Source organism: Oncorhynchus masou, chromosome 6, assembly GCF_036934945.1.
Source record: "Oncorhynchus masou masou isolate Uvic2021 chromosome 6, UVic_Omas_1.1, whole genome shotgun sequence".
NCBI lineage: Eukaryota > Metazoa > Chordata > Actinopteri > Salmoniformes > Salmonidae > Oncorhynchus > Oncorhynchus masou.
Window position 1 is genome coordinate 67,101,696 of NC_088217.1, and position 14,905 is coordinate 67,116,600.

Consider the following 14,905-nt stretch of genomic DNA (forward strand, 5'->3'; position numbering starts at 1 on the left):
GGTAGAATAGGAGCACCAACAAATGGTAAATAATTTGTGTGTGGAATTAATGTAAGAGATTAGAAAGAATTTGCAAAAAAGTTTATTTTAATTCTAACTTGACAGGATAATGTATGAGGTTTAACAAACATGAATCAGTCCATATGAATTTGCATAACAATCCCATGAATTTGTACATGGAATTGGCTTCTTCAGCAGTCTGGTTAATAAGATGGGTCGAGAACGGCACCCCGCAATTCAGGGCGTTCATGCCCCTCTTTATACAGTACTTAAAAAATTTTAAGCTATGATTCAAGTACATAGGCAGGAGGCGAATGAGAACTCCAATACAGTAGATGGCGGTAATGCACCATAATGTCGAATGTCAACCGCTGATACACCCAACAGAAGAAGAGGTGAGGCAGATAACCGTAGCTAGCTGTTAGCTTAGGGATCGAAACTTTGATGGGGGGCACAAAAATGTTTGCCATAAAGTGGAGACAAATGCAGTTTAATGATACCTGAGTGAGTCTGACTAACAAAATCAATGGGAGTATTTCGACCATTATAACACGTTTTGATAGCTGGCTGCAAAACTAACTTAGCAATAATAATTTCAATGTTAGCTGACATAAGATAACTGCTGATGCACAACCAAATTTCGAAATTATACCTTGTATTCTACTATTCTAACTCGCAAAAGTAAGTTGAGACCCCGACTGAGTTCCAAAAAAAATGTTTCGGGGGGCCTTCAAAATGGGGGCCGCAGGTGGAGTGTCCTTCACCCCCGCCTGTCGGGCACTGTTTTCAAGAAGTTCTGTTAATGACGGAGAGGGCAGGCGAGAGCGAAGGACAAATGTGTGCTTGCTTAGTCTTAACGGCACACGGTGTTGCCTCCGCTTCCCGGAGTAGCTGGCGGTAGCGACACATGGAGACGTATCCTTCGCCCTCGGTTTTCTCGGGTACGCAGCAGGTGGGTGTGACGTCGTGTTAGCTAACTAGTAAGCAAGCAACTTAGCTAACACACGGTGTCGCCCCAGCCTCCTCCTGTGCTAGTAACAGTGTCCTTGGCCCCCGCCTGTCAGGCATGATTTTCTTGGGTACACAGCAGGCGGGAGAAAGGTGCGACACCGTGTGTCAGCTGCACGGTTTCCTGCAGTTCTGTTAACGACTGGGAGGGAAGGACACTGTCCAGCTGGAAAAGAGGACTCCGGTACACAGGAGGCGTGGTTGAAAATATTTCCCTTTTGACCCACATTCGAAAGTGCCGCAAGACATACCCAAGCATGGACGGGGGCCTTCATACAGGAACCAATGGGTACTCGAGGGGTGTGGGGAGGGCGTTAATGCAGAAACCAATGTAATGCTCGAGGGAGGGTTTTCATGAAGGAACCAATGGGATGCTCGAGAGGGGGGAGTGTTCGTGAAAGAACCAATGGGATACTCGATGGGGGGTGTTCATGAAGGAACCAATGGGATGCTCGAGAGGTGTGTTCCTACAGACGCAGAAATGCCCACAAGCAGGAACGCCCCGATTTGCGTGCTGCAATTGCATTCTCGTACACTTGGTTGGAGAGGCGCTTGTTCACTCCCAGGATAGATGATTCGAGCCTTATTCTGGGCTGGACAGGAAACAGGAGACGCATAGCGTGCTTCACGCAACAATCCTGAGAAAGAGAACGAGGATGGGAGTATGTATGTGTTTGCATGCCGAGCTGTTAGTTCAAAAAATATGAGGACAACGGGCACTACAATTCTCTCAACTGATTCACAGAAGCGTGTTATTTCGATCATTATTGCCTTTGGTGTTCATCATCCATTGGGGTGAACACAGAAGAGGAGCCGCTGTTAAATCCCAATTTGACTGTAAGTGGATTTTGAAAACAGCTTTTCTCACCTCCAGATGTGATTAGGATTGATTTATTTATTGATAAAACCTAACAATCTACTTAAATAACAAAAAATACCTTAAACGAGTTACGGTGTACCAGCCTAGGTGATCCTTATTGTAGCGTTCCCACGAAGAAAGGGCCGGGAGACAGGGAATGCTGGGTGTGAATTGTTTGTTGAGGAAGGGTAGTTGGTTGTATAGGACCTAATATTTAAAATATCGCTGTGTTTTTAGATCAACATCTACCTTTTTATAAACCCTATGATGTCAAAGCTAGTGGTCTGTTTGAAAGAGTTATATGCTTTTGCGGTGTTCTTATGCGGCCATTGAATACTCCTTGGATAAAGGGTGTGTGTTTGGCTGGCCAGACTAGGGAACACCACAGACTGACCATGACCTATTGAAAACGATAAATGGACAACTGCTGTTAGGTCATTATACTACTGACTGTTTAAAAAAAAAACAGGCCGGTATAGCACTGTAGCATTGTCTGTGTGAATTGCCTATATGAATGTCAGTTGATGATGGTCAAGGATGGGTAAAATGCTTTCATGCTAATTTTATGACTTCATCGTCTCTCATCCAAGTCGATTTGTGTAACGGAGAATAGCCTACTGCGCAATGTCATTTTCAGCGACACGATAGGCCTATTGCCTCGTTGAACAACGATATTGATGCCAGTGTCCCCACCCTGTTCAGACGGGTCTCGGACTAGACATAATAGTACACGTAAATCTGGGACACCAAATGTGGATGTGGATGTATCGCGTGGATACGCGAGGTTGAATTGCATTGAATTCTGTGTCTGGCAGAAATTAGCGTTTGAATCAGGAAAGTTTGCTCTCACGATTTCTACAATCTATAATGTTGAATACAATTATATATTAACATACTTTTACCGGTTCTTGTCTGGTCCTTCCGGTGGTAGGAATGTGAGATGATACATCCACAGAAAAATATAATTGCTTGAACTATGCAAAGCATTGCTTGTGCATTCGTATTTATATCACCTGAAGCATGCTCAGTAGATACAAATGAATGCACACTTGCTGAGTTCGTGCACGTGCTTACATGGTTCTGCACATGCTTCAGCTGATTGAAATCTGAATGCAATACCATCACTTTGAAAAATGGATGTAATTATATGTTCCCTGTGGATATATTGTCTCCCAATACTGGACATATAACGCAAACGTCTCGCAACCCACATGTTGTCTGTACAGCTCTCATCATGGACAATTAGCAACTACTTACTTTTGAGCTACTTTGCCACTACTTAGCATGTTAGCTAACCCTAAACCTTTTAGCTAATACTAAACCTTTTAGCTAACTCCTAAACCTAACCCCTTGAGCTAACATTATCCAGCTACCTAGCAAAAATCTATTTAGTCAATTTTAGCATAAGGCTGTAACATAACAAAATGTAGAAAAAGTCGAGGGGTCTGAATACTTTCCTACGGCCTGAATGCCAAGTGTCACGTCTGGAGGAAACCTGGCACCATCCCTACGGTGAAGCATGGTGGTGTCAGCACTCAGGACCTCAGACTGGAGTGAAGGTTCACCTTCCAACAGGACAAAGACCCTAAGCACACAGCCAAGACAACACAGGAGTGGCTTCGGGATAAGTCTCTGAGTGTCCTTCGATCAGCCTTGAACCCGATCGAACATCTCTGGAGAGACTTGAAAATAGCCGTGCAGCAACGCTCCCCATCCAACCTGACAGGGCTTGAGAGGATCTACAGAGAAGACTGGGAGAAACTCTCCAAATACAGGTGTGCCAAGCTTGTAGCATCAAACCACAGAACACTCAATCAAGGCTGTAATCGCTGCCAAAAGTGCTTCAACAAAGTACTGAGTAAAGGGTCTGAATAGTTATGTAAATGTGATATTTCAGTTTTTTAAACCTGTTTTTGCTTTGTCATTATGGGGTGTTGTGTGTAGATTGATGAGGGAAAAAATACATTTTAGCCTAAGGCTGTAACAAAATGTGGAAAAAGTCAAGGGGTCTGAATATTTTACAAATGCGCTATATTTACAGTACTAACATTTTTTTTTATTACTGGTACCGAGCTTCCTTCAGGCGAGTCTTGTGAGGATTGTGGCCATCAGAACCGACGTGTTTGAGTCTCACCTTTTCCAAAGAGGGGTCATAAGTGTGTAACCCAAACTGATTGAGGGGAAAAAAAGCTATTTAATCAATTTTAGAATAAAGCTGTAAGATAACAAAATTTGGGGGAAAGTCAAGGGGTCTGAATACTTTCCTAAAGCGGTGTGTGTACAATACCAGTCAAAAGTTTGGACATACCTACTCATTCAAGGGTTGTTCTTTATTTTACTACTCTACATTTTTTAGAATATTTGTGAAGACATCAAAACTATGAAATAACACATAGGGAATCATTGTTCTACAAAGTGGAAAATAGTCAAAATAACCTTGGAATGAGTAGGTGTGTCATCTTTTGACTGTTAATGTATGTGTATGAGTGTTTCTTGGCTAAATAGAGCCTGTGGTTCAAAGACAAACACAGAATTGAGAGTATGACTGGGTTTCTCCGTTCTTCGCTTCAGACAGACATTCACACTGTTAAACTAATGACCCTTCAATGAACGTAGAGTTCATTGCTCCTCTTTGCAAAAAGGAGCAGAGTGCAAGGCCTCTCACGGGATGCCATATGTACCCAGGTTGCCAATGCCTGCTAAAATATCAGAACAAACATTTGTTGGGTGGGCATTTTTTACTCTGTTTTCCCAGCCCTACTAGAGGTTTCTTATTGATGAGCTCTTTCTTCTTGCAAGGAGGCACAGGCTCTGCTGGAACGCGGTAAGATTGCTAGTGAAATGAGGCCTACTGGGTGACGCTGATGAGAACTTATGACTATCTGTCCAATATTTTATGACCATATAGTATTTTTCAGGCAAGCTTGTAATGTATCTTACCGTACCTCTACAAGGCCCTGGAAACACTGAAACTACCATAATCTCTGTGTTGGGAGACAGAGCAGTAACCTTTCTATAGGCAGTGCCAGCAGCATACCACCCTGCATCCCACTGCTGGCTTGCTTCTAAAGCTAAGCAGGGGTTGTCCTGGTCAGTCCCCAGATGGGAGACCAGATGCTGCTGGAAGTGGTGTTGGAGGGCCCGTAGGAGGCACACTTTCCTCAGGTCTAAATGTAAAATAAATCCCAATGCCCCTGGGTAGTGATTGGGGACATTGCCCTGTGTAGGTTGCTGTCTTTCGGATGGGATGTTAAACGGGTGTCCTGACTCTCTGTGGTCACTAAAGATCCCATGGCACTTATTGTAAGTGTAGGGGTGTTAACCCCGGTGTCCTGGCTAAATTCTCAAGCTGTCCCTCATACCCTCACGGTCACCTAATCATCCCCAGCTTACAATTGGCTCATTCGTCCCCCTCCTCTCCCCTGTAACTATTCCCTAGGTCATTGCTGTAAATGAGAATGTGTTCTCAGTCAACTTACCTGGTAAAATAAAGACCTATCACCAAAGTAAATTCGCCAACAGAACATGGGTGTATTCATTAGTGCAGAATGTTTTGCAATGAAAAACGAAAACGATATTGTATTGGACACATTCTGGTAGGTCCCTCCCCATTTGGGCCTGTATGCTTTAGTTTGGTTCTTGGTGAATACACCCCAGTTGTGGGCCAGATGATGATGACGACAACCAACTATCCAGTAGGTGGTTTCATAGTTTCCTAGTGAACACTGTTTACATTTACAAAGGACAGCAAGTAGCAGGAGTTGTGGTTTCACTTATGGCATGACAGCGATTTCACTGTCATGCCAAAAGAACAGAGGGAAAATAATGTAAGGAATTGCATAAGTGAGGTGTTGTGCATATCACAGCAAAGACGTATCCTTTCGAAAGTTGAGCCCTACTTCCCGTTCACTTTTGGAGTTCTGAAAGAACTTGTAGTAGCTCCACCTTGCCTTTCAATAGGCTAGATTGAATTTTTGTAATTATTGCTTATGCCTATCCAGTCCTCACAGATCTCCACAAGTGTCTAGGGCAGTGTTACTCATTGTTCTTTGTATGGGGGCAACTTTGTCAGAGAGCCGCACTTATATTTAATTTGTTGTACTTTTTCTTCAAATATTATTAATTGAGAGCAATGGAACACGCAATTGTTTTGATGTACATCATGTATGTATGTATGTTATGTATGTAAAGGCCCATCGTATTTATTCGTTTTTTTATTTAACCTTTAACTAGGCAAGTCAGTTTGAAAGGTTGCTATATCAACAAATTCTTATTTACAATGGTGGCCTAGGAACAGTGGGTTAACTGCCTTGTTCAGTGGCAGAATGACAGAGTTTTACCTTGTCAGCTCGGGGATTTGATATAGCAACCTTTCGGGTTACTGGCCCAACTCTCTAACCACTAGGATACCTGCCGCCCCATTACCTTCATTTACTAAGGTTTAGTTCAGTAGCTGGATGAGTGAAAATATGCCTTCTGCTCCTTGACTGAATTAATTCAAAAGGTATAGTCTGTTGCTATCCTTGTGAGGCAATCCAGGTGTGCATTGGTCAGCGTTTCTCTGTTCTTGTTTCACAATGTTCATTTGTTGAGTCCCTTCTCCTTCCCTCGCATGTTTGGGGTGCCGTCAGTGAGCAAAGGTGCCAGATTTGATCAGTCAATATTATTAAAAAAATTTTTTAACAAGGGCTTTCAGAATATCCTCTCGTGTTTGTCCCTGAAGGGGCAGTAAACACAAAAGTTCCTCTCTGATCGACCCGTTTTGAGGGAAAACGACCCAAACACATAATTGGGCAATGTCAGTCACATCAGCGCTTTCGTCAAGCGCAATACCTAAAACACGGCGACGGATATGTCAGTAATCAGTTGCTTGCTGATGTCTTCTATGTGTCTTGTTATGGTTGAGTCTGAGAGTTGCAGTCCCTTAATTTTCTTTAAAATAGCTTCCTTGTTTGTGAAATCGGCATACAATATTTTGGCTATCTCCGTGTCTGTGAAGGCCTTCTTGTTTCTCGTGAGTATCCAAGCAATCTCATATGTTGCCTCTGTCGTTTTCTCTGCAACAGTGCTAGATCTGTCCATTTGCTGTTCTTTGAGCGGTCCTTTGATTTGCACTATTTTGTTGTTTCTGAGGTTGCTTTGTGGCGGATATGTTTTGTCAAAGTGGGCACGGTGTGACTGGAAATTTGCTCGTTTAAAATGATTGACTGCCTTCTGGAAAATAAGACCGTGAGCTAGTCCCATTATGCAGTACAAAAATACTTGTCTGTCCATTTCTCTTGGAACTTTCTGTGTTCTTCTTGAATCGACCGTATCCTTCTCTTAGCCACCGGAGCTACGTTAGCTAGCTGCGTTTCCCCGCCGCCATCCTCCTGATTTGTATTTTTTCCTGGTTCTCCGGGGGTTGTTCGTTCACAGCTGTCACATTGTTCTCCAGCTCTCTCCCCCTCATTTTCATTGTCAATAGATTTACGTTTCTTTTTTTTGTACACAATAAATCGATCCATGTCTACCAGACTGCAAAATTAACTATGGGTCAGTCGCTGTAGCTTGTGCAGTTGCGTTCTATTTTAGCAAACGTTCTATTTCGGCCTTTCTGTTCAACAGCTGCGCTATACTGCCATCTATCTGCCGTCCAGGGAACAATAGATGTATTCAATGAAGTGATTCATCCCTGCATTAAACACATTGAATTGAAATTGTATCATTGTTATGTGTTATGAATGGAAAATAGGATAGTCACTGTGCGCTGCAAATTAAGGGTACCACTGGTCTAGGGGTAGTGGCTGGTTGACTTGAGATGGTGGCTTGATTGTCAGGATCTTCAGTCAGTCTCACCAATAGATGTTGTGTGGTTTTTGTTTCTGAAGAATTGAATGAAGGATCGCATTGCAACTTGCAGCGGTGTGGCCACATTTATTTTGAATGGCCAAAGCACTGTGTTAGCTGTGTTCTTTGGGGCTGATGTAGCCTGGGTTGTGTTCATTAGTTCAAAATGTTGTGCAACAAATGTAAATGCACTTATTTGAAAAATCCAGGTAGTCCATTCCCGTTTTACTCCATTCCCATTAAATTTAGTACCTACTGAACACAACCCAGGCTTTGTGCACATAAACAGCACAGTCATGGTTTGTTTTCCATTGATTGGGGGGGGGGGACCATCTGCCAGGAGGAGCTAGTTAGTGTCCCAAATGGCACCCTATTTCCCATGTAGTGCACTACCTTTGACCAGGGCCAATAGTGCTTTGATCAAAAGTAGTGCAATATATGGGGAATAGGGTACCGTTTGGGATGCAAGCCAGGTGTTATTTTTAGTTCCCTCTTCTTTTTTTTTTTTTAAGGGCAGATGTAAGGGAGTTCAGTGCTCCACTGTTTCCCGAGGCCAGGGAGGGAGAAGAGTGGGAGGTAAATGAGAGACCGCATGTCTGAGAGAACTGCAGACCACAACAAAATCCACACAGTTTACAGCATGGTTTTCTAATTCGCTACTTTTGTTTAAAAAAACATGTTATTTTCCTTGTCTGCTCCCATATTTATCTCACCCTCTTCCATTTCATGTCCCAGTGAAAGCAGTTTTTAGTGGTATCAGAGGTACCACCTGTTTAAAAAAAAAAAAAAAATATCCCACCTACCCCTTTTCAAATATACAAAAATAATGGAAAGGCTTCTGTGTACAAGGTGCTATACAGTAGGGACAAGGAATCCACATATAACTAACTCCCTCTTGCCTTTTCATATCCCAGTGTTCCAGTGAAAGTAGTGAAGCTGCTGATCAGATGACAAAAGCAGTCCCAGCTTGGTTAATGATCCCTAGGGACGGAGGAGGGGAGGGGGTAAAGGCTGTTTCCTTAGGGGTGGAGTGGGGTGTTGCACGTGTAGAAGGCCCAATGCCCCACCACAGGTCCTTGGGCACAAAAGGTAGCCGACGAGCTAAAACACAAAGAGCAGCAATGGCATTGAGATGATTGGTGTAGGTTTAACCAGGATCTGTTACACCCAGAGGGGGTGTAGGGTGGCGGGGGCACTTCAAAGATACTCATAACTTACTGTGATAAAGAGCTAGAGGGGGGGGGGGGGGGGCAGGGAAACCTCTGATGGTGCCTGCTGATAAAGGAGGTATCCTTGCTGCAAGTGCCTTGGGCAGGGTTCTGGGTTTGGGAGAGGGTGTGGTAGGAGCCTGAGAAGGGCAGCTGGCGCCATGGTGCCCGACCGAGTGCCACCCTCATATACCAACCAGGGCCCACCCTGCCATTTCTAGGCGTGAGTTTCCCCTATTATAGTCTGTCCTGGTCCTGTCCTCTGTCTCCATAGGTCCCTTAGTGTTCATAGAGCATTTTCTTGACCTTTGACGACAGCTGCAACTGCCATTTTGGAACAAAGGCAGCCAGCCACCTGCCTGCCTGCCCCGGGTCATCTCCTATGGACCAAGATGGAGAAGGAGATTTTCACTGACCGATTGTTCACAGAAATGTACAAAATCCAAATCTAGATGACTCCATGAAATGAACAAGAAAGTCAATGTGTTTTTTTTGTTTGCATAATGTTATTTGATTGATACAAGTAAGTCACATGTGTGTCGTTTGATTTCTTTGCAATAAGAAATGAACAGGGGGTTCTTATCTGAGTGTTTTAAATGGATCACAAGCACACATCTGTGGGTCCATGTCTAGATCATGTTTTCAGACTGTTGGATGGCTGGTGTTCAGACTCTGTTCTGTCTGATTGGAACGGGCAGAAAGAGGGCACCCTTGCCTGTGTTGAGGGGAATACATCTGGGTCCTCATTTAACAGGAGATTTCAGGTGATGCTATGCAGGCCTCACAGGTGCGATGAACAAAGTGATGCAAAGTCTTGTCCCACAATGAAAGGAAATGCTTTCTGCCCTCTCTCTACCCCATAAGTCCTTTCTCTCTCCACCCCCCCTCTCTCTACCTTCTCTGTCCCTTCCTACCTCCCTCTATGTAGTGTCATTATAAGCAGCTTAGGTAGTTATTAATCAGTCAGAAGCATGAGCACCATGGTGGCTGGTTAAGGCTTCTGTACGCTTCGGTTCAGCTGGTCCAATGTTTTATGAGCTGAAATAAAATATATTTTCCATACACACGAAAATATTATTTCTCAACTTTTGTGCACACATTTGTTTACATCCCTGTTAGTGAGCATTTCTCCTTTGCCAAGATAAACCTGACAGGTGTAGCATATCACGAAGCTGATTTAAAAAAAGAGCATGATAATTACACAGTTGCACCTTGTGCTGGAGACAATAAAAGGCCGCCAAAAATTTAAAGTTTTGTCACACAACACAATGTCACAGATGTCTCATGGTTTAAGGGAGCTTGCAATTGGCATTCTGACTGCAGGAATGTCCACCAGAGCGGTTGCCAGAAAATTAAATGTTAATTTCTCTACCATAAGCCCCCTCCAACCTCGTTTTAGAGAATTTGTCCAACCGACCTCAACTGCAGACCACGTGTAACCAGCCCAGGACCTCAGCATCCGGCTTCTGATGAAACTGTGGGTTTGCACAAACTATGAATTTCTGCAGAACCCGTCTCAGGGAAGCTCATCTGTGTGCTTGCCGTCCTCACCGGGGTCTTGACTGCAGTTCGGCGTCGTAACGGACTTCAGTGTGTAAAGGCTCACCTTCAATGGCCACTGGCATGCTGGAGAGTGTGCTTTCCACAGATTTCAACTGTACTGTGCCGATGGCAGACTGTGTGTACGAGCAGTTCGCTGATGTCAACGTTGTGAACTGAGTGCTCCATGGTGGGGTTATGGTATGGGCAGGTATAAGCTATGGACAATGAACACTATTGCATTTTATCGGTGGCAATTGTAATGCACAGAGATACTGTGAAGAGATCCTGAAGCCCGTTGTCGTGCCATTCATCGCCTCATGTTTTAGCATGATAATGCACTGCCTCATGTCGCAAGGATCTGTAAATGACTCCTGGAAGCTGAAAATGTACCAGTTCTTCCATGGCCTGTATTCTCAGCAGACATGTCACCCATCGAGCATGTTTGGGATGCTCTGGGACTAATTTATTTCAAATAACTGATTATGAACTGTAACTCTGTAAAATCTTTGAAATGATTGCATTTATATTTTTGTTCAGTGTAAGAACACAAACCGGTCATTAATTTGGACATTTTTGTGGGAGAGATCTTAGTTGCTCAATTTTACGTCTAACTAAGATGTTTGGTGCAGTATTTCTCAAGTGAAGAAAGTGTGCTTGAAAATGAGTCGTCTATCGTTGAATGACAAAACACTTCATTGAAGAATCCCTACTGTTGACCAACGAGGGGGAGTAGACTTCGGCTCTGAACCTCAGCTTGCCTCAAGCAAAAAATGTGTGTACAACCACCCGAAAAAAAAACCTTACCCAAGACCAAAATGTCGTCATCATATATGAACAAACCGCTTCGGATAGGAAGCATGCAGACGCATTTAGCCTGTGTCCTCAAAGCCTCTGTTAGCTACAGGCAGATGGACTCTGCCCGCTCCTGCTGTGGTCCAGTCAGTGTTGGCAATAGTGTCGTGTGACAGGATGTTGTGGAAATTTGACTGAAACCATTTAATTATTGGACAAGTTCAGGTTTTCTTTGCAAAACGTTTTGCTACGGTTTGCACGAACGAGTACGATCCAGGTCTGAAGTACAGAATGGCTGCATTCCAAAACTGAAAAAGGTCTCTCCTATGGCCCATCTCTTTTACCTCACTGATTCTTCAAGGCACGGTAGCTCAAGAAGCAAGGAAGCCTTGACCCATGGCCAAGTCCGAGTAAGCATTATGGCTGCTTTCCCACCATAGCATAGGCCTAATAACCTAAAGGTTGCGCTCTTCCGTATTGCTTTCACCTAACCAGTACGGGAAACGAAATACAAAGTTCTATTTTTAGCCTAGCCAGTGTTCTATTGATTTCCATTGGCAGTTATGTGAAATGGCGTGGATGTAGCTTTTGATGGCCTTAGATTGAGCTCTGCCTGGAACCAATGATTTGGTCCATTGGGTCTAGTTGAAGTGTTCGAGCCCAGCCTGTGCTGGATTCTCCGATCTGGATGTGTCCCAAATGAGCTCTATGGGGCCGGGGGGAAAGTATTGCACTATGTAGGGAATAGGGTGCCATTTGGGATGCAGCATGTCCTGTTTCCCTCCAGTGAAAAGTTCTGAGTGACCTCACATGACCTGTGATGTTTTCTTCATTGCCATGGAAATGGGCTGTCTCCCATCAACCAGGTGGGATTGACATCATTATCCTTCCCATCCTGTGTGCTCGCTGCTCTCCCCTCCCAAAGTTCAGCTGGTTCTCATGGAACACTGACAGCAGCACTGACGTGCGTCTTTATGTGTGGGGTGGTAGAGAGAAGCCAAGATTTGACGTGAGAAGGAGAGGGAGGAGAAAGAACATGCACAGGGTGTGTGTGACTGTGTTGTGTTGATATGGAGTGGTAGAGAGAAGCCAGGTCTTGATGTGAGAAGGAGAGGGAGGAGAAAGAACATGCACAGGGTGTGTGTGACTGTGTTGATATGGAGTGGTAGAGAGAAGCAAGGTCTTGACGTGAGAAGGAGACGAGGAGAAAGAACATGCACAGGGTGTGTGTGACTGTGTCGTGTTGATATGGAGTGGTAGAGAGAAGCCAGGTCTTGCGTTTTGACTGTGTGCGCGGACTCTGAACTCTAGTATCAGGTCATTGGCGGTGCAGATTAAGCTAGTTCTTCCACTCACCCCTCTGCGGAAGTCCTCTGCTATTTTTCCTACCCATCGCTGTGTTTTCTCTGTTCCCCCTGAGTGTTCTCTTGGTCACATTCCTTTTAAATCCTCAGGGAACTGTTTTTGAACCGTGAACACATGCATTTTTGTAGACGTGTGTTTGTGTTTCAAGGAAAAATGAGCGCGCAATTTGTCTTTCTTTGAGACCCTCTGCTCTATTCTATTGGTGGTTCGCCTGTGTGATTATGCTGAGTATGTATGGGCGACTCTCTCTTACCATAGCACCTAGACATTAGCAATATGGGTGATATCCAGTGACGGTACACTTTAGCAAAACGTTTTGCAACCGAAATTGAACAGGATGGAAATTTTCGTTTAAAAAAATGTTTCACAGCAGCAGCTCAATACTTACTTGCCTTACAACCAGTATGAGTTCTGTGGGTGGTTAGTGATCATTTTATTGTATTCCTCATTACTCACTCTTACTTATTGTTGGGAAGAATTATGGTCCAAATTGGATGTTAGGTACTCGTATGTATTTTTTTGATTAGATGAATCCTATACGTTTTTAAAATGGCCCCTTTTTTGGGTGCAATCAATCAGCTTAATTTCTCTGATCAAATTACATTAAAACAAAATAATGTTTCAGGAATGATCTCATCCATTTCCAACTACAGAAACGATTTCAGAATCTTAGATGGTGGGTGACAAAATCCTCTTGTCTGTTCAAAGATTTAGTTTTGTCCACTGATTCTCTTATAGTATAGCCTGTATATTATGAGCTGAGATTGGGCTCCGACAGTATAGAATAGAAAACCTGAATTATCCAATAAAGATATACAACTTGCCTTCACGTTCTTTGCTTTCCAGGCCCAGGCAAATATGACCTATTTTAAATCAAATCAAATTTATTTATATAGCCCTCCGTACATCAGCTGATATCTCAAAGTGCTGTACAGAAACCCAGCCTAAAACCCCAAACAGCAAGCAATGCAGGTGTAGAAGCACGGTGGCTAGGAAAAACTCCCCAGAAAGGCCAAAACCTAGGAAGAAACCTAGAGAGGAACCAGGCTATGTGGGGTGGCCAGTCCTCTTCTGGCTGTGCTGGGTGGAGATTATAACAGAACATGGCCAAGATGTTCAAATGTTCATAAATGACCAGCATGGTCAAATAATAAGGCAGAACAGTTGAAACTGGAGCAGCAGCACGGCCAGGTGGACTGGGGACAGCAAGGAGTCATCATGTCAGGTAGTCCTGAGGCATGGTCCTAGGGCTCAGGTCCTCCGAGAGAGAGAAAGAAAGAGAATTAGAGAGAGCACACTTAAATTCACACAGGACACCGAATAGGACAGGAGAAGTACTCCAGATATAACAAACTGACCCTAGCCCCCCGACACAAACTACTGCAGCATAAATACTGGAGGCTGAGACAGGAGGGGTCAGGAGACACTGTGGCCCCATCCGAGGACACCCCCGGACAGGGCCAAACAGGAAGGATATAACCTAAAAGATGCATTACACACATTACTCTCTTCACATCGGTTGTAGAAAAGCTTTCACTTCCTAGATATTGCAAAGGTGCATACGGATGGGAGTGGTTTTGATTTGATTAGGATCCCAGTTTATTAGGATCCCTGTTTATTAGGATCCCCGACAGCTAGTCCAACTGGGGTCCGACACGTAAATGAAAACGACATAACAGACAAAATACTTTACAATTGACATGCATTTAAAATCATGAACATGTGGTGTGCGTTTGCATCTGTCAGTTACACATACATGTCAGTAAATACACGCGACAAGTGGATCACGTGGGGTAGAGTCCTTGTGCCGTGAGGTGTTGCTTTATTCGTAAAAAAACAGGTTTGCTGTGCTACTTGCGCTATATGAGAAGGACGGGAGTTCCATGGAATCATGGCTCTGTATAATACTGTACGTTTCCTAGAATTTTTTTCTGGACCTGTGAGACTAGTAAAAAGGGGAGAAAATGCGGCTTTGTCCCAATATTCCACCCCTTCAGCCATAGTGTGCACTTGCACACTCCCCGTCATTGGGTTGGTGTACGCATTGGCCGGAGGGAGTTTCCACCGTTTGTTAAATCCATGACGGGAAGTGTACTAGTGCACAGTTTAGGAGAAGGGTTGTCGAATCGGGATGTAGCCAGCATCTCCTGTCACACTGCCCATTTTACAGCGAGCCAAGGGCGGCGGGTCGACGCACATCATCGAGCTCCTAGTGAGGTTATTGGCTAACCTTTCCTCAACCTTCAGCTGTCCAGCTGCCAACACAATCGTTACAAGACTGAAGGCAGTGGTTGGGGGAAAC

At 44.1% G+C, this 14,905-nt stretch overlaps 1 protein-coding gene across 1 annotated transcript in view; it reads left to right on the forward strand.

The window, feature by feature from the left end:
- Positions 1 to 392: 392 nt before the first annotated feature.
- The window catches only part of LOC135541666 (ras-associated and pleckstrin homology domains-containing protein 1-like), a 73,261-nt gene continuing 58,748 nt past the window's right edge, over positions 393 to 14,905 (forward strand). The window contains exon 1 of the mRNA XM_064967983.1: positions 393 to 1,845. The gene's annotated coding sequence lies outside the window, so the exon portion shown is untranslated. The remainder of the gene's footprint in view (positions 1,846 to 14,905) is intronic.